The sequence below is a fragment of the Aquarana catesbeiana genome, linkage group LG11 (genome assembly GCF_042186555.1).
Source record: "Aquarana catesbeiana isolate 2022-GZ linkage group LG11, ASM4218655v1, whole genome shotgun sequence".
Classification (NCBI taxonomy): Eukaryota; Metazoa; Chordata; class Amphibia; order Anura; family Ranidae; genus Aquarana; species Aquarana catesbeiana.
This window is the reverse complement of record NC_133334.1, coordinates 71901039-71919513: the sequence shown is the minus strand read 5'-3', so window position 1 is coordinate 71919513 and position 18475 is coordinate 71901039. Positions and strand designations below refer to the sequence as shown.

General features: G+C 40.7%; 1 protein-coding gene and 1 pseudogene across 1 annotated transcript in view; both read left to right on the top strand.

Moving 5' to 3' along the window:
- Nucleotides 1-18475, top strand: part of ANO3 (anoctamin 3) — a 620027-nt gene that overhangs the window by 125191 nt on the left and 476361 nt on the right. The gene's annotated exons all lie outside the window — the stretch shown is intronic.
- LOC141113063 (small nucleolar RNA U3) lies at nucleotides 7565-7686 on the top strand (annotated as a pseudogene).

Sequence of the window (18475 nt, the reverse complement as noted above, 5' to 3'; positions counted from 1 at the left end):
CTAAGATGGCCGCCGGGCTGAGTTGTCACAGTGGGTTGTGCTTGGGTGGTGAGAAAGGAGTGGTTGTTAGACGGAGGGCAGTGCTGTCCCTCCCCTCCTTTGTTTCAAGTTCCAACATATCATCAGCTCTGTGATACACATACATAATACAATCGCCATCTTTCTTAACTTCCTTTATCCAATTTTCTTTATCACACAGGATTTTTCTCCCTGTTTTCTTCAGCAACATAACTTTCGCCACTTCTTTCAACTTTGTTAACTATTTCAACATCTTCTTTGCAATATCACTTTCTTTTCTCTCGTACAACCAAGGGGTTAATATTTTTCTCAGCGTTCTTATCAGCAAATTCCTTCGGTGGGGGCTCATAAGACTAATGTACGGTTAATCTCAGAACAAGAACAAACACATCAGGGGTAGTGAGGAGCTACGGCCCGCGACCCAACAGATCCCCCGGGCAGCCCCCCTCCGACCTTAACCAGTCCCCACCCCCTCTCATGTATAGCGAACAGTAAACCACAAATACACTCACGACAGGACATTACACCTGCCACTCTTCGAACTGCAAAATTTCAGCAGGCTAAGATAACCACAAGGGCAGACCACCCTGCAAAAATAAACCCGTTTATAGACGTTTTTTTTTTTTTCCCCGCTCTACACCAAGAGGCCGACAACTCGTCTTGGGGTGAGACTTCTGTAACACTTTCAGACTGCAAAGCCAGCAGCTGAGATAACCCTCAAAGGTTCATCGAACCCAGAGTACACCCGTCTATAAACGTTTGCCACAAGGGAAACAATCTCATTCCAGAGGCCGACAGCTCATCTGGAGATGAGACCACACATTCACGCATGTAGCACCCTTAGACTGCTGAGTTTCGCAGCCCAAAGAATGGCAGATAGTGAACAAATACAGTCAGCAGAAACCCATTGGCAGGTTCGTTAAAACAACCTCAGGCGAGGAAATACCTGCCTCTAAGACAGTCTCAGCATACCGACAGAATCCAGCCGTCAACCGAAAGATAAGAGAGTCGTACAGTGGTAAGAATATAAATCAAACTTACCGTACTGTTAGGGCTGCGCAAACCCCACTCTCATCAATCAGTTAACGCCCAAATGCTTATCGCGGTATAACTTCGACTGTAGCCTGAGGTCCCGGGTTTCGGCACCATCTGTTATGGAAATGATTAAGAGCTCCAATCGAGCCCAAGGTTATCTGCTGCTGTCTCTAATTTGAAAAGTGTTGATATGCATGCATATAAAAGTAAACACTCTGAGACACGCTCAGCAGCATTACTGTTACACTTCTAATTTATTCAAGGCGGTGCTAATGTTTTATACACACAAATACGTCATTGCTATGTTAGTCTAATAGGTACATCTCATTGGTTAAGATAGTAAAGAAGATGGAGAATTTTCATAACGAGGTTTGGCTCTCTTTGGTTTTATCTCCAGTTCCGCGTTCTTCTGATGTGTGGGATGTAGGGGGTACCCGCCATCTTGAGAAAATATAGGAACAGAGCAAACCTGTATACTTATATAATGAGTAAGGAGAAAAATATGTATGCACATAAGAAAATAGACATTTTCAGATTACTATTATTATTATCTACATCACATTCCTTCACACAGCGATCAGTGCTATACATATGCACTGATTATTGTGTAAATGACACTGGCAGGGAAGGGGTTAACACGGGGGGGGGGCGATCAAGGGGTTAAATGTGTTTCCTAGGGAGTGATTCTAACTGTGGGGGGAGGGGACTGACTATGGAAGGAGACTGATCGGTGTTCTTATATACCAGGAACACACGATCGGTCTCCTCTCCCCTGACAGGACGTGGATCTGTGTGGTTTTATTTATTTTCTTTTTGAACAACTTTATAAACACTTTTCTGTTGAATAGTGATTACTGACAATGATATTTATTATACTAAGTAAATACTACTTTATATAGTAATACTTTTAATATCTTGTTAAGTTATATTAGTTTAAATGTTTGATTTTGTTAACAAAACTGCTATATCCCTACTTTCTTTTTTTTTTATTAGAGATACATTTCAATATCAGTTATGTTTATATGTTCTTCTTTTATCTTATATTATTCACAATGTGTTCATTATACTCTATTAAGAAAAAAACAATAAAAATCTTGAACCTAATATAAGGCCACTTACCTGTCCAGGGATCCCGTGATGTCGGCACCCCGAGCCAATTCGTCATTCGGCTTCAAGTGCAGGTGCCGGCATTGTAAGTAAGGGAAACTGCCAGTGAAGTCTTCCGGCTTCACAGACAGTTTCCTATTGCGCATGTGCGAGTTATGCTTCGCTTTCTTAATGGACAAACTGTCTTAAGGGGCCTGCTTGGTGGGGCAGCGGGGGGGAGGAGGAGGGGCTGGAAATGCACGTTGATTGCCAATCAGCGATCTTACTAGGAAGCGGGAGCAGGTACCTGTCAAAACCAGGTACCCACTCCGACCCCGAAAGAAGTGCCAAATGTGACAGTGGGGGTGAGAGCATGCAGGGCTTCTTCTTTTCAGTGGAGCTTCGCTTTAAAGTGATTGCATATCAATTTTTTTTAATTCAAATAGTAAAGAGCTTTATACTTACTGTATATGCTCTGGTATTACACAGAGCTGCCTCGAACGCCCTCTTTTGGGGTCCCCCACCGGTGCCTTAGGTTCCTCCCCTTCTCAGAGCGCCCATAGGAAGCTGCTTCCTAGTGGGACGCACCTGCAGTCTTGCTTCCAAGCGAGACTGTGTGCATCTATAGACACACAATGTGGCTCAGCCTTGCCCTCCACTCTCTGTTCATAGAATTTGATTGACAGCGATGTGAAAGAGAGAGACCAGCACCGCTGCAGCTGGCCACAATGCTGGATCGGGATAGGGCCACCCTTATACATCAAATTGGATGTGGGTTTGTGAGGGTTTTTTATTGCATGGGACACTTTATTGAAAGTCATTATAAATTGATTTAGACGCTTTTTTATATTTATTATAAATTGATTTTATATTCATAATTTGCACAACTGTCATTTACATGTGTGAACAAGTCACTTTTAAAAAGATGTAATTAATGAATTGATATTTATTTTTCATGGAATTTAAGTAACACAAGATTTCTTTATATGATTTTTTACTAATATATGAGCACATTTTTATTTGATTGACTATTTGGTGATAGCTCTGTTTACTCACATTTATTAGAACTAATGGTATATTGGTATATGTGCCTTTCATATCGCTGTGGAGGAATTTTGGCCCATTCTTCTTTGCAGAATTGTTTTAATTCAGCCACATTGGAGGGTTTTCAAGCATGAACGGCCTGTTTAAGGTCATGCCACAGCATCTCAATCGTGTTTAAGTCCAGACTTTGACTAGGCCACTCCAAAACCTTATTTTTTTTTTTTTTTTTATTAGTTTTGAGCCATTTAGAGGTGGACTCGCTGGTGTGTTGCAGATCGTTGTCCTGCTGCATAACCCAAGTGCACTTGAGGTTGAGGTCACAAACTGATGGCCGGATATTCTTCTTTAGGATTCTCTGGTAGAGCACAGAATTTATTGTTCCATCAATTATGGCGAGTTGTCCAGGTCCTGAAGCTGCAAAGCAGCTATAGGCCATCACACTACCCCCACCATGTTTGACTGTTGGTATGATGTTCTTTTTATGAAGTGCTCTGTTAGTTTTGTGCCAGATATAACAGGACACACACCTTCCAAAAAGTTAAACTTTTGTCTCATCAGTCCACAGAATATTTGCCCAAAAGTCTTGGGGATAATAAAGATGTTTTTTGGCAAATGTGAGTTAAGCCTTTGTGTCCTTTTTGGTCAGCAGTGACTTTGGCCTTGGAACTCTCCCACGGATGCAATTTTTGCCCAGTCTCTTCTTATTGAAGAATCATGAACATTGATCTTACCTGAGGCCAGTGAGGCCCACAGTTCTTTAGATGTTGTTCTGGGTTCCTATATGACCTCCTGGATGAGTCACCGCTGTGCTCTTGGTGTTACTGGGAAGGTTCACCACTGTTCCAAGTTTTTTATGGATAATGGCTCTCAATGTGGCTCGCTGGAGTCCCAAAGCCCTAGAAATGGCTATGCATTTCCAGACTGATACATGTCAATTACTTTGTTTCTCATCTGTTCTTGAATTACTTTAGATCGAGGCATGATGTGCTGCTTTTTGAGATCTTTTAGCATGCTTCACTTTGTCAGACAGCTTCTACTTAAGTTATTTTTTGATTCAACAGGACTGGCAGTAATCAGGCCTGGGTGTGGCAAGTGAAATTTAACTCAGCTTTCCAAAATTTGGTTAATCACAGTTCTATTAGACCTCAAATCTCTCATCTGGCCTCCAATGCAGCCGATCAGACACAGATTGGCCGCTTTCCTGGCTGCTAACGGCCAGGTAAACAAAGAGGCAGAACCAGAAGTGACAACATACTCATCACTTCCTGTTTCCGGGGTCACAGAGAGAGCAGAACAATGATAGTTCCTCTCCCTCTGTTCTGTGCAGCCATCGCCGCCGGTCGTATTGCTACTGGGTTCCACGATTGGACAGCAGAGCCCGGGAAAAGTAGGAGGGGGGTGGGCCCCCCTTCCGCCACCCGCAGAAGTGATTAGGTGACTATTCAACCACTGCTGGAAAGGGAAGCATTGTCTGAAAATTTTCATACCGGGAGAACCACTGCAAACCGAGAACGTCCATGGATGTCCTCCCGGCGGCAAGTGATTAAAAACTGCATTTTGTATTTACTCAGGTTATCTTTGTGCAATATAATAATTTGTTTGATGATCTGAATTATTTAAGTATGACAAATATGCAAAAAAAAAATCAGGAAGGGAGCAAATACTTTTTCACAGCACTGTATATTAGAATCTTTAGTAACATCTCAGCAAAATCTGCCTGAATAAACGCCTGACAGGTCACAATATGGAGTAGTATAACAGTAGATGCTGATGCTACATAATTCCTGAACAAGGATAACTTGTTCATGGTTGTATCAAGGTTGCATCATGCAGTGGCAACCTTAACTGTTATGCCGCGTACACACGATCGGACTTTCCGCCAACAAAACTGTGGATTTTTGTTCGAAGGTTGTTGGCTCAAACTTGTCTTGCATACACACGGTCACACAAATGTTGGTCAGCAATTACGAACGTGGGAACGCGGTGACGTACAAGACGTATGACAAGCTGAGAAAAAGGAAGTTAAATAGCCAGTGCGGCTCCTTCTGCCAGATTCCGAGCATGCATGAACTTTTGTGCGACAGACTTGTGTACACACGATCGGACTTTCCGACAACAAAAGTTTTGTTGGTGGAAAATTTGAGAACCTGCTATCAAACATTTGTTAACAGAAAGTCCGACAGCAAATGTTCGATGGAGCATACACATGGTCGGACTTTCCGACAACAAGCTCACATCCAACATTTCCCATCGTAAAATCCGACCGTGTGTATGCAGAATTAAGCCTCACATTTACAGTATCCTATATAATTTGTGCGATAGAAAATTTTATTGCACAATAAATGCATTGGCATGTGTTAACAGTTATTATATGGATTTTCGGTATTATCTGAAAGACTGGCAGAAAGTATGCATCGTGCAAATATAACCATATGAATGAAGATTGCTACTCCCAAGATCAAGCCAGAGTTGGGTTGGCTGTATGGACCTTTGTGTATTTGACCATCTATTTTTTTCTCTTTTTTTGTATAAGGTTATCATGATTTTGATCTAGTATCTGGACTTACTATGCTCCATTCTCTAATATAAGTTGTGCATTACTGCAGTGGCTGCAATCCAAAGAAACATTTGTTTTCTATGAATAAACGACTCCAGTGTTTCTATTGATTCACCCTTTGGTAAATTGTTAATGGAGACCCTTTAGTTTATTTTAAGTGATTTGTATCGAACTAACTGAGGAATTCTATAGGACATGCAGCACTGCTGGAGCTGGAGCTGGTTAGGTAATCGGTCACAGGAAGGCATGACGTTTTAATGTTAAGTGCAATCCTCCCAACTGACTTCAGAGCATCTTCAGGAACAAATAGAGCATTAGCTCTTGCAGCAGTTACTTTACTAGTTGTATTGTATAAAGTGATGTCCCAAATAAAAGGTTAGGCTATAAGGAAGACAGCTTCACATAGAAAAGAATAATCATGTCAAGACACTAAACTCAGTATTAAAAAGCTATGTAAACCCTATCATGCTCTACAGTTTGTATACAGATGTCATACTTGATCTAAAAGCATACCTCCCAACTGTCCCTGATTTCGAGGGACTGTCCCTGATTTGGAGAAATGTTCCTCTGTCCCTCTTTCCTCCTCATTTGTCCCTCATTTTGGTCTGATCTATATAGATGTATATAAAATTCACTTTTTATCTTTCAAAAAGTGTTTCCCAGTGCTAAACCTTTCATCCAAATTCTAAATTGCTGCATTTGTACATTTTAAAAGCCAATATAAAGGAATAGTAGTGGTAAAAAAAAAGCACCTTGTTGATTTAATTAACCTTTTTTTTATTATTTCCCCTTTAAGGGGCATGGCAGGGGGCGTGTCCTATGCCTACATACGTTTGCTGGTGGGTGTCCCTCATTCCCATCTCAAAATGTTGGGAGGTATGTAAAAGTTTTGGTTTAGTTAGTTCAGCAATTTCTGTGCTGGATTTAGACCTTGGCACGTCAAATTTGGGGGTCCCTCAACATACTGTAGAAATTAAATGATATGAAAACTAAAAAAGTGAACTGACATGAATGATAAGCGACATTTGATCTAAAGAAAAAAATGGTAGGTTCTAAAGAAGAAAATTATGCTTTGTTTTCTCAATTTTATTGACTGTAAGCATACACAAAAATCTTTCTTTCTGCACTTTGCTATCTTTTAATAATAAAACAAATTTTTATAATTATTACATTTTTTAGATAAAGGAAGGCTGGGGCCCTCTCTGGCCTCTTTTGCGTCCTTGTAAATCCGGCACTGCACCTACCGGACAAAACTGTGGGCACGATGCTTCTGCAATTTCAGATATTGATGCTAAAGGAGTCCATTGTATAATGATTAGGCTGCCAGACCTCATTTGGGCCCCAACATGGATGTCTTATGAAGGGGAAAAACTGCGCTAATGTAACAATTTAAAAATTAATTGCTAAAATGGAATCCCAATAAGCAGCAGCTCAATGTGAGATATGCACAAAAAAGACGTAGGAAAGAAGAAGCCGTGCTAACAAAGTCCACTTAACAAATAGTTGATTGTAGAAATGAAAAACATCTCTCATATGGCAAGAAGTGTGGAATGGTAATCAAAAATTCTTCTAATATTAACACTAGAGTGAGTTTGTTTAATAAATGTGCCACCACCTTAAGAAAACCTCGCTTACCAGATGGCAAGCAAAACCAGGCATGTGGCTATAGCTCAGCCAAGGCCTTTGCTTGCATAGAAGATCATAAGGATAAGCTCTGGATGGATGATTACACAGATATACTCAAACACCGATGACAACGCTCAATCCAGGACCATTGACTCAGCAACACATTCCAGCAGCAACCCAGAAAGAGAGAACAATTACGATGAGGAGCTGTTGTGGTTGTTCCTGAGTGCAAAGTTAGAAGCGCTGCTTTGTGGTAGTGCTGTTGATGACCATTCCTCTTCTCTCTTGTAGAGAGGTCGGAGAGAATGACCACAAGCTATTTCGCAGGCACCAGAATGCTGGGATGCGTGCACGTGCTCTGATAAACGTGCAAGGTGTTTGAGTATATCTGTGCATTCATCCATCCTTATAGATGTCTTATGGCTTGTTCACACTTGTCCTGTGGCTCTGAAGAGGGCATTTGACAGGTGGTGAGAAAGTATTATGTCATCTCCTCACTGCCCGATTTAACCCTGTAATGTTGTACTACCATGCTGCAGTTACATACATGCGGTTGTGGTGTGGCACCATTGAATTCAATGTATGAGTTTGACAGGCAGTGCAGCCTGTCAAACTCTGTACCCTAAGTAAAAAAATGCCATTGCTTTGCTTTAAAACCTTATTGGTTACATGACCACCCAGGCATTTCCTTCTACCCGTTTCATTCTAAAAAAGAGCTGGAGTAGGAGTGTGAGTGAACACTTAAACAAAATTTGTGGGAGGCATAGGCAAGGAGGAGCTGAGGGTGAGCTTGAACCTAAAATCATAGTAGGAGAACAAGGATGACCATGAGCTAAGCACTATAATAATACCTGTGCTGTACACACATGGATCATTTTTTGCTAAATTAATACCAAAATAGCCTATTAAATATTTGTTCTACTAAGTTTTATGGGTAATATATTTATAAAGCATCCTAGTAAATTCATTATACTTACTGCCTCTGTGTTGTTTTATGATGTGTCTGTTAACATATATCTTTAATATAGAGTATAATAGCAGTTACACTGTATTATCAAAAGTACTGGGACACCTGCCTTTACACGCACATGAACTTTAATGGCATCCCAGTCTTAGTCCGTAGGGTTCAACATTGAGTTGGCCCACCCTTTGCAGCTATAACAGCTTCAACTCTTCTGCGAAGGCTGTCCACAAGTGTGTATATATGAATTCTATATGACCATTCTTCCAGAAGCGCATTTGTGAGGTCAAGCACTGATATGGTTGAGAAGGCCTGGCTTGTAGTCTCCACTCTAATTCATCCCAAAGGTATTCTATCAGGTTGAGGTCAGGACTCTGCGCAGGCCAGTCAAGTTCCTCCACCCCAAACTGGCTCATCCATGTCTTTATGGACCTTGCTTTGTGCACTGGTGCGCAGTCATGTTGGAACAGGAAGGGGCCATCCCCAAACTGTTCCTACAAAGTTGGGACATGAAATTGTCCAAAATGTCTTGGTATGCTAAAGCCTTAAGAGTTTCCTTCACTGGAACTAAGGGGCCAAGCCCAACCCCTGAGAAACAACCCCACACCATAACCCCCCCTCCACCAAATGATTTGAACCAGTGCACAGACCTCAACCCAAAATAACACCTTTGGGGAGAATTAGAGCAGAGACTGCCAGCCAGGCCTTCTTGTCCAACATCAGTGCCTGACCTCACAAATGTGCTTCTAGAAGAATGGTCAAACATTCTCATAGACACACTAAGAGTTGAAGCAGTTATAGCTGCAAAGGGTGGGCCAACTTAATATTGAACTCTATGGACTAAGACCGGGATGCCATTAAAGTTCATGTGTCTGCAGGACATCTCCCAGTCCATCTAGAGACATAGACTATGGCTCTGGTTATTTCTTCTGGAGATTTGTGACAAGCCTTTTGTTAACAGCCTTTTGTGAGTCTATTACTTATTTTTATTTTGAAAATAAATGGTATCTTGGTTAATGCACGAGGCTGGTGCACCCTCTTTTGTTCTTTTGCATGTAGTGCTCTTGGGTACCCAAGTCTGAGGACGGCAGAAATGCCTTGTGGATATCAAAAGGCTAAGACCATGTTCATGTACTTGAGATGCCTGAAATAGAGAGAGGCTTCTCACAGAATTTGTACCACACTTGAGTGCAGAAGAGTTTTTATTATTATGTGTTTTTATTGTATTTTAATATCTGCCAATTTCTTCAAGTGAAAATGTCACCTGTTTTAAATTTAAAACATAAATGTCAAGCCTAAGAACAGGGCATCAAACTTTCTGTACGTGAGAGGAGGCAAGGAATGTGTTCTGGTATTACCAGCAGGTGTGTTCCAGGATCACCTGAATTCAGACAAAATGGAGTGGGCGGTACTGGTTTGGTTTAGCAATGTCTGGATGAAATACAGAACTCCCCCAAAGGTAGACTGTTCTCCCCTTGTGCACCACCTAAATTTTCAGTTTTAACTAGAGTGTATCTTTTACAGTAGAATGTATGAAAATTGGTGTCCCATGAGCATAAAGGCCACTTTGGTAATTTCGTATATTAATTTCTGACTCCATTTTCCCCCTGTATTTAAAACCTGTATGCCAGTGCCTTAAATACAAACTCACCAAAGACTGTCTTGTAGCATCTCACAATGGTATTACTGGACAGCAAGCCAGCTGTGTAAATACAGCAGCCCAAAACTTTATTATGGATATCTATGTGTGTTTATATGGGTATCTACATGTTTTCACTTGTTCTTTTGCATAAAGCAGATTTTGGTTTTCTGTGCATCTAATTTATATGTAAACCCAATCACTGAAATAGCACATGTATTTTCAGTCTTTCTAAATTTCCAGTGTTCATTAAAAATAGCTAGGGATCCTGCCATGAAAGTCCTTGTTCAACCAATTCCTGTTCTAGGTAACAACACTCTGCCCCTGGTTCCTAATTGTGCTCCTGGGTGGTCACATCCCATGGCTTCCAGTGGAGACTACAAATGGCCATTTCAAGACACATTACACAGGCATGGTCTACTGTTGTTATAATCAGGAGCCCACAGTCATATGCCACGCAGTCATCACTGGAATCCATGTATGTAAAAATGGAGTGGCTGATGGAGATCAGAAACACTGAATTTCAACAAAGGAAAGGGTCATTTCTTTAAAAAAACAATTGTAGTTTAATTTAGACATGCGTTTTCGCAAACTAGGCATACACATAATAGATCTGAAAGGGTTATGAACAAACTACTTAACTGGAACAAAGTAAAATAGAGATTTCAACTTTTCGTTAGCGAACAATCTTTTCAGGTTAGACATCACTGTTTTCTCCATATGATATGACAGCTGAACCACGATCAATACTTAGATGACAACTTAATAGATGCCTTGAAGCTGCTGTTTACCTGTAGGGTACTCATTTGAAATCTATTTTTTTTGTTGTCTTGGCAACCGTTCTTTAGGCACCATCGGTAATTCTCACTACCCAACATTTACAGTCTCCTTTCAGCACTCAGTCTTTACCTAATTTGTGGTCAATTGCTAAGTAAGGATAAAATTGACCAGCCACAGGAATTCCTCAGGATATCCAATGAACTATTTTTGCATCTAGTCTTATTAAATCAAGTGTAATAAATATGGTTAAATACAGGCTTCTTTTTAGGGCATAAAATACAAAAGCAACTTGATTTATTAAAGGTTCATACTGAGGCCTGCACTATTTGACACATGAAATTATTCACCTAGTCATGCAGAAATATCACCCCAGGTATCATGTGATAATTATGTTTTCATGCTGCTCTCAGGTTTCAGAACAGAGATGCAAGCCCCCAACAAGGGCTTCACAGACATCTACGTGCATTCTTAGGTTCCCCAAGAAGGTTTAGAGCCTTCAAAGTAGTGTCAATTGTTCCCATCTCCTGTATTTATTGACAAGTAAGGCTGTCCACGATAGTGGTGGACCAGTAGCAAGTGTGGAAATTGGGATGGCAGGCCAATCCCAAAACTATTGAGGGTGTTGGAACTTGCTCATTATAATAAATCATATTAAGTTTCACCCAAGGAGATGGTGAATACATGCAATTAAACCCCATTAAAACGTAGTAGTCTTGGCTGATGGAAGCATGGCACTTTAAAGCGGGTCTTGCTTGACCATGCATATAAAAAACATTTTGGTTAATCCTGAACTCTCTTTTGAGCTAGGGTTAGACATTGACCTTGGAGAACCTGTGTGAAGAGTTGCCTGCCTGCATTTCCCTTGTCTGCTGATGGTCATCTCAGCCTTATGTGTGGTTTAATGGGTAAGTTTACCTTTACCAAAAGGCACACTATGCTGTGCCATGTGTATAGCATAATGTGCTGAAGCCAGGGCTTTGTCTCTGTTCAAAGAATGTAGGTCAAAACCATTTTAAAAGGAAGCCTTCCTAAAACCCTGAGTAGGAATGAAGTAGCCATTGTGTCATAGAGGGTAGCGTCCTGTTCCTTCAAGTACACATGTGCAATGTGTGCGCTCAACGTGCTCTCCTCGCTCTCCTGTCACCCATGAAGAGCCTAGCGGCTACAACAGGAGAAAGTACACACTTTCCATGTGTGACCTGAAGGAACAGGACCACTCTCCCTCCAATGACAGTAGGGGGTGCTGGTTCCAACAGCTGCTCCTTCCCTATAATAACTCAGGATGGAGCTATCACAGGCTGTAGAACATTTTAAGAAGGCTTCTTTTTAAAACTTATTTGCCCTACATTCTTTGAACTGAAAATGAGCAGTGACTGGAAGGTAGGTGGAAAACACTATACTCTTATACTCATATAGCACAGCATAGTGTGCTTTTTGTTAAAGGTGAACTTACCCTTAAAACCACAGATAAGGCTATGGTGACCATTATTAGACAAGGGGAGCACAGGCAAGCACTTCTTCACACAGGTTTTTCAAGGTCAGGTGCTTCAAACTCTCCTTCCCATTCATACTTCATGTTCTCCTGTTTGTTTCTATTTTATTATCCTTTATTTTCTTTCATGTCCACCATACAGCTAGCCATTATTCGTCATTCTACATACTTACAAAACCCTTACAGTATAAATCATAGTATACTTATTCTTAAAGTTGAACTCCAGGCAAACAGCTATATACCAGATGAAATGCACTTAAGGGAGCTTACCTGCTGAAGGATTTGAATTTCTGTCCATCCAGTTTTGAGATTTATACAGCTCTGATACATAGCACAGCCATATTTGATAGGGCAGGAGACCCTACCCTGCTGTATTTAAGTAACATTTACGGGTCTTGACTGTCACAAGCCTATGACTGGATAATCACAGGAAAAGCAGCACACTGGTAAACGTATCTCTATGTCACCCTCCTCTTTTCTTCTTTCATCAAGCATCTTTCACTGGTTGGCTCCTTTGCTGCTTCTCCCTCTCCAGTTTGTGTTTTGCTGTATGGGGAAAGGGAGAGACTGATACCAGGTCAAATTCAGGTACTTATACTGCTTGCATTGAAAAACACATTGAAAGGAGAAGTACAGTATAGCCAAAGCTTTTTTGGTTGTACTTCTCCTATGGATCACAGTAGTGCAGTTCGTTCTGCCTGTAAGTGTACCTGTAAAAAAAAAAAATACTAATGCTGCGTACACACGATCAGATTTTCAGACAACAAATGTTGGATGTGAGCTTGTTGGCGGAAAGTCAGACCGTGTGTATGCTCCATCGAACATTTGTTGTCGGACTTTCCACCAACACATGTTGGCTAGCATGTTCTCTAATTTTCCGCAAAAAAAAATTTTTGTTGTCGGACTTTCCGATCGTGTGTACACAAGTCCGTCGCACAAAAGTCCACGCATGCTCGGAATCAGTGCTCACAAAACATTAGCAGAAGGAGCCCAAAGGATGGTGCATGACTATTGAACTTCCCTTTTATCGACTTGCCGTACGTCTAGTACGTCACTACGTTCGTAATTGTTGGCCAACATTTGTGTGACCGTGTGTATGCAAGACAAGTTGGAGCCAACAACCTTCGAACAAAATTCCACGGTTTTGTTGTCGGAAAGTCCAGTCGTGTAGAGGGCATTACAGTATAAGTCAAAATACAAGATTGGGTTGTAATATTTGTATGTATGTGTATGGATTGTCCACCTGAAATCATTACTGTGTTTGGTGTTTTTTTCATTTAATACAGGGCTGCACCCAATAGTTTACTGACCTAGTTTTTTATTGCTAGATGAGGATTTTTTTTCTTTTGTTGTCTTCAAATTTAGTGATGATTGACAACCTTGTAGCTAATATGCCATCATAATTGAATTCTGAAAAGACCTTCGGCTTACAAAATTCTTAACCTTATTAGTTGTTTTGTCATGTTGGCTGCCAAGATTGGCAATGGATACTTTTTTCTTCACACATTTTTCCCCTGAGTCATCATAACTAGTAAATCAAATTTCCTGAACTGGACATTAAAATCTAAAGGAAACTTACACCACATTTTTATCAAACAATACAAAAGTAGCAAAACTAATACTATTTGATGCAAAGCAGACTGGGTTGTAAAATGATAAAGATAGATCACTCACCAGAGACTTATTTTGTCATTGTTGTCCGCAACCTAGAAGCGGCTTACCTGATGTCCACAGAATAAGGATTAAAATGCCGGAAAACCACTTCCTGAGCAAGAGTATTGATATATAGCTGTTGTGTGAGGAATACCACTTTGATCATTGATGTGCTTCTTCTGCTAAACTCTGGGGAATTAACAATGAAGCCATGGATTTTTTCCATGATTATCTGGGATGAGGTGCCTGTTTGATGGGTGTTGTTTATTTATTTATTTATTTATTTCAGGTATTTATATAGCGCCGTCAATTTACGCAGCACTTTACATATACATTGTACATTCACATCAGTCCCTACCCTCAAGGGGCTTACAATCTAAGGTCCCTAACTCACATTTATACATACTAGGGACAATTTTGACAGGATCCAATTAACCTACCAGCATGTCTTTGGAGTGTGGGAGGAAACCGGAGTACCCGGAGGAAACCCACGCAGGCACAGGGAGAACATGCAAACTCCAGGCAGGTAGTGTCATGGTTGGGATTCGAACCAGTGACCCTTCTTACTGCTAGGCGAGAGTGCTACCATGAACCAGGCCAACTTTTTGAACAATGAAGCCATGTTGCTGTGGTTCCCTGCCCACCAACATGCAGAATAAATGCAACCTATCAAAAGAGTGAGACTTCTTCATAATGCCTTTCTTAATTATTATAATATAAAGACAGACTTTCTTTGCAGATCAAGTTATGCTTTTTCAGGCCAGGAGAACCATAGAATTATAGAAAAGAGCCCCAGAACAAAACCAGATAAAACAGTCCAAGATATGAACAAAGAGAAGGAGTGGGAGGTGTGGGTGCATGTAACGGAGAACCACATCCTATATTTATTAATTTATATATAACAGGTACGTGTATAGCGCCATCAATTTATACAGCACTTTACATATATTGTACATTTACTTTAGTCCCTGTCCTGAAAGAGCTAACAATCTAAAGTCCCTAACTCACATACTGTACATTCACATACTAAGGCCAATCTAGACAAAAGCCATTTAACGTACCAGCATGTCTTTGGAGTGTGGGAGGAAATCGGTGTACCCAGTGGAAACCAATGCAGGAGAACATCCAAATTAGTACCATGATTGGGATTCAAAATAATGTTCATATAACTAAATTTCACATACAAATGAACTGTGTATGATGCTCAAGAATCTATAAGAAAAGCTCTACATTGAAAAAAAAACAACATTTTTTTTAATTCAATACACATGTAATAAAAACATATTACAAATTAAAAAAAGCTTTCCTGTGTGGCTTTGCAAGACTTTTTTTGTCTGATTCCCTCATATAGCTCAGTTCTCCTTTGAAATATCTACATATAGATCATATATAACTCATATATAGCAACATCCTTAGTAAGTATATAACCAAATTATCAAAAAAAATCTAAAGATGGAGGGGCATCCAAGGGAAAGTTTTCTACATTACTCTACGCATTTCGTGGGTAGTTAACCACTTCTACAGTAAAGAGGGAGTCAAAGTCTAACATTTGAATAAAACATACATTGTGTATATCATACAGAAACCTTTACATAACGATTATATACACTATATTATCAAAAGTATTGGGACGCCTGCCTTTACACCAACATGAACTTTAATGGCATCCCAGTCTTAGTCCATAGGGTTCAATATTGAGTTGGCCCACCCTTTGCAGCTATAACAGCTTCAAATCTTCTGGGAAGGCTGTTCACAAGGTTTAGGAGTGTGTCTATGGGAATGTTTGACCATTTTTCCCAGAAGCGCATTTGTGAGGTCAGGCGCTGATGTTGGACGGGAAGGCCTGGCTCGCAGTCTGCGCTCTAATTTATCCCAAAAGTATTCAATCGGGTTGAGGTCAGGACTCTGTGCAGGCCAGTTCTTCCACCCCAAACTCGCTCATCCATGTCTTTTTGGACCTTGCTTTGTGTACTGGTGCGCAGTCATGTTGGACCAGTAAGGGATTATCCCCAAACTGTTCCCACAAAGTTGGGAGCATGAAATTGTCCAAAATGTCTTGGTATGCTGACGCCTCAAGAGTTATCTTCACTGGAACTAAGGGGCCAAGTTCAACCCCTGAAAAACAACCCCCCACCATAATTCCCACTCCACCAAATGATTTGGACCAGTGCACAAAGTATATTATATATGGTATAATAAAAGGATGGTGGTTGAAGAGATTTGAAGTGGAATTTTGTTTCACAAGTCTTTTCTTCTCATATGGAAAGGGTCCTATGGAAGCCTTCACACTGTTCAGGATCATCATCAGCTAGTAGAACATGACAACTGTACCATACAGATCATTTAAAAAGAATAACTTTTTTCATACAATTATGGCCAATAATTTTGACCAGTTATCAAATGATTATTCTTGATTACCTGAATGCATAGTCCCATGAGACATTGCAGGGCTGACAGTTACAAGCATGACTCCCGCAGGCAGAGGCATGATGGGACTTGTAGTTTTGCAACAGCTGGAGGGCCGCAAGTTTGAGACCCCTGATATAAATCATTTATTAATACTATTAATATTACCATCTAGCTACTGATTGCCAATTTTGCTTCCCATCAAACACTGCCAGGGACTTTCTATAGTGTTCAAATTCTTTATTGTAGCAAAGATAAAATCACATGTCTTGCCAGCCATTAGATCCAAGTCACCAGCAACTTTTGGCATGTGTGGTCCTGCTTTCTCAAGGTGTCTGGAATTTGGTTGACCAGCACTTTTGTGTCTCAACTGGCTATGTATCCCCATAAAGGTGTTAAACAATTAAACATTTGGGTTAACATGTAGTTGTAGGATCCATACCTGCCTTAGGCAGGGTTCACACCTATGCGAATTGGATGCGGGCTTCCCCGCATCAAATTTGCATGGTAGGAGATTGAGACCAAGCTCTCTATGGAGCCGGTTCGCATATCTCTGGTGCGAACCGGCTCCATAGAGTGAATTTGCACAGGGGTCCTGTGCATCTGTTACTTCATTTCAGGTCCGAATTCAGCCCAAAATTTGGGCTGAAATAGGACCTGAAATGGTGAACGGGGACGCACCGGACCCCTGCCATTATTCGCATGTGGCAATCGTGTGAACCCAGCCTTAAGAAAATTCTAATGCTGTGTACACAGGAGCGGACTTTCAGGCAGAAAAGGTCAGACGGAATGAATCCGTCGGACATTCCGATCGTGTGTGGGCTTCATCGGACCTTTTCTGTTGAAAAATCTGACGGACCTTAGAAATAGAACATGATTCAAATCTTTCCGACGGACTCGATTCCTATCGAAAAAAACCTTCGTCTGTATGCTAGTTTGACGGACCGAAAACGACGCAAGGGCAGCTATTGGCTACTAGCTATTGAACTTCTATTTCTAGTCTGGTCGTACGTCATCACGTTAGAAATGATCAGACTTTGGTGGGATCGTGTGTAGGCAAGTCCGTTTCGTCTGAACTCCGTTGGAACTCCGTTGAAAAGTCCTTCGGTGTTCAGTCCGACAAGAAGTCCTCTCGTGTGTACGCGGCATAAGTGTTCTTTTTTTTTTTTTATACAGTGATATGGGGTTAGAACCTTTATATTGCTGTCTCTGCTACAAAATTCACTCTCTCTTGGAATTGTAGGATATTTTAGAATTTTGAGTTGTGTTCAGAGTAAATGGTAAATCTTCCAATGGTGATACTTATTCTAGTGACAACGGGCTGAACAAAAAAAAAAACTGCAGAGCTCAGGAGAAGCCATTGTACTAACAATTGGCTGAGAGCGCTGATCGGGTGCCCATCGGCAGACCTTTTTAGGTCATGCCATTCGCCCGGCTTCTGTCGGACCCGCTGCCGCACACACGGGTGATGCCGCCTGATATTCGGCCTGTGTGTACAGCCCTTAAGAGAGGATTCCCCTGACTTTGGAGAGATTTCTTCCACAGGTCGAGAAATGAAAATGAATCTCCCCAACAGAATAAACATGTCAAAAAGTACTATTTCCTACTTAATCTAAAAATAGAAAACAACAATTAAGTTTTAGTTTTAGATCTACTTTAGTAGCATGACAAGAGCTCTCCATTTGAGAAATCTTAGATAATATTACTAATAACCTTTGATTTTCCCTAAACTTCTTGCTTTTCAGACTTGCTATAGGTGGGAAGATGTTATGATAATTTTGCCTGCAGTGCAGCTCTTGTTTCTGCAGTGCAGACACTGAGCCCAAGTGATTTATAACTGTTTCCCATCACATTTTTGTGCTATCGGCTGTTAAGTCCTTTGACCTGCTGTGGTTGCGGTGTGCAGTCACTGATGAATCACAGCTCGGTACTCACCAGGATTTTGAATTTCTGAAAAGCAATATTCTATTTCAGACTAAACGAGAACATCGCATGTATGAATGTTAAAGGATTGTAGGACATTGGTAGCTTTCTGCAATAACATATTTATTACAGACTGATTATTAATATAGCTTTTATACTGCAAATTCCAACATCACATATGTTCATTATAAGGATTTTTTGTGAAACTTTAGTAAATTAATAAGTGAATTGTAATCCTGTTGTGAGAACGACACT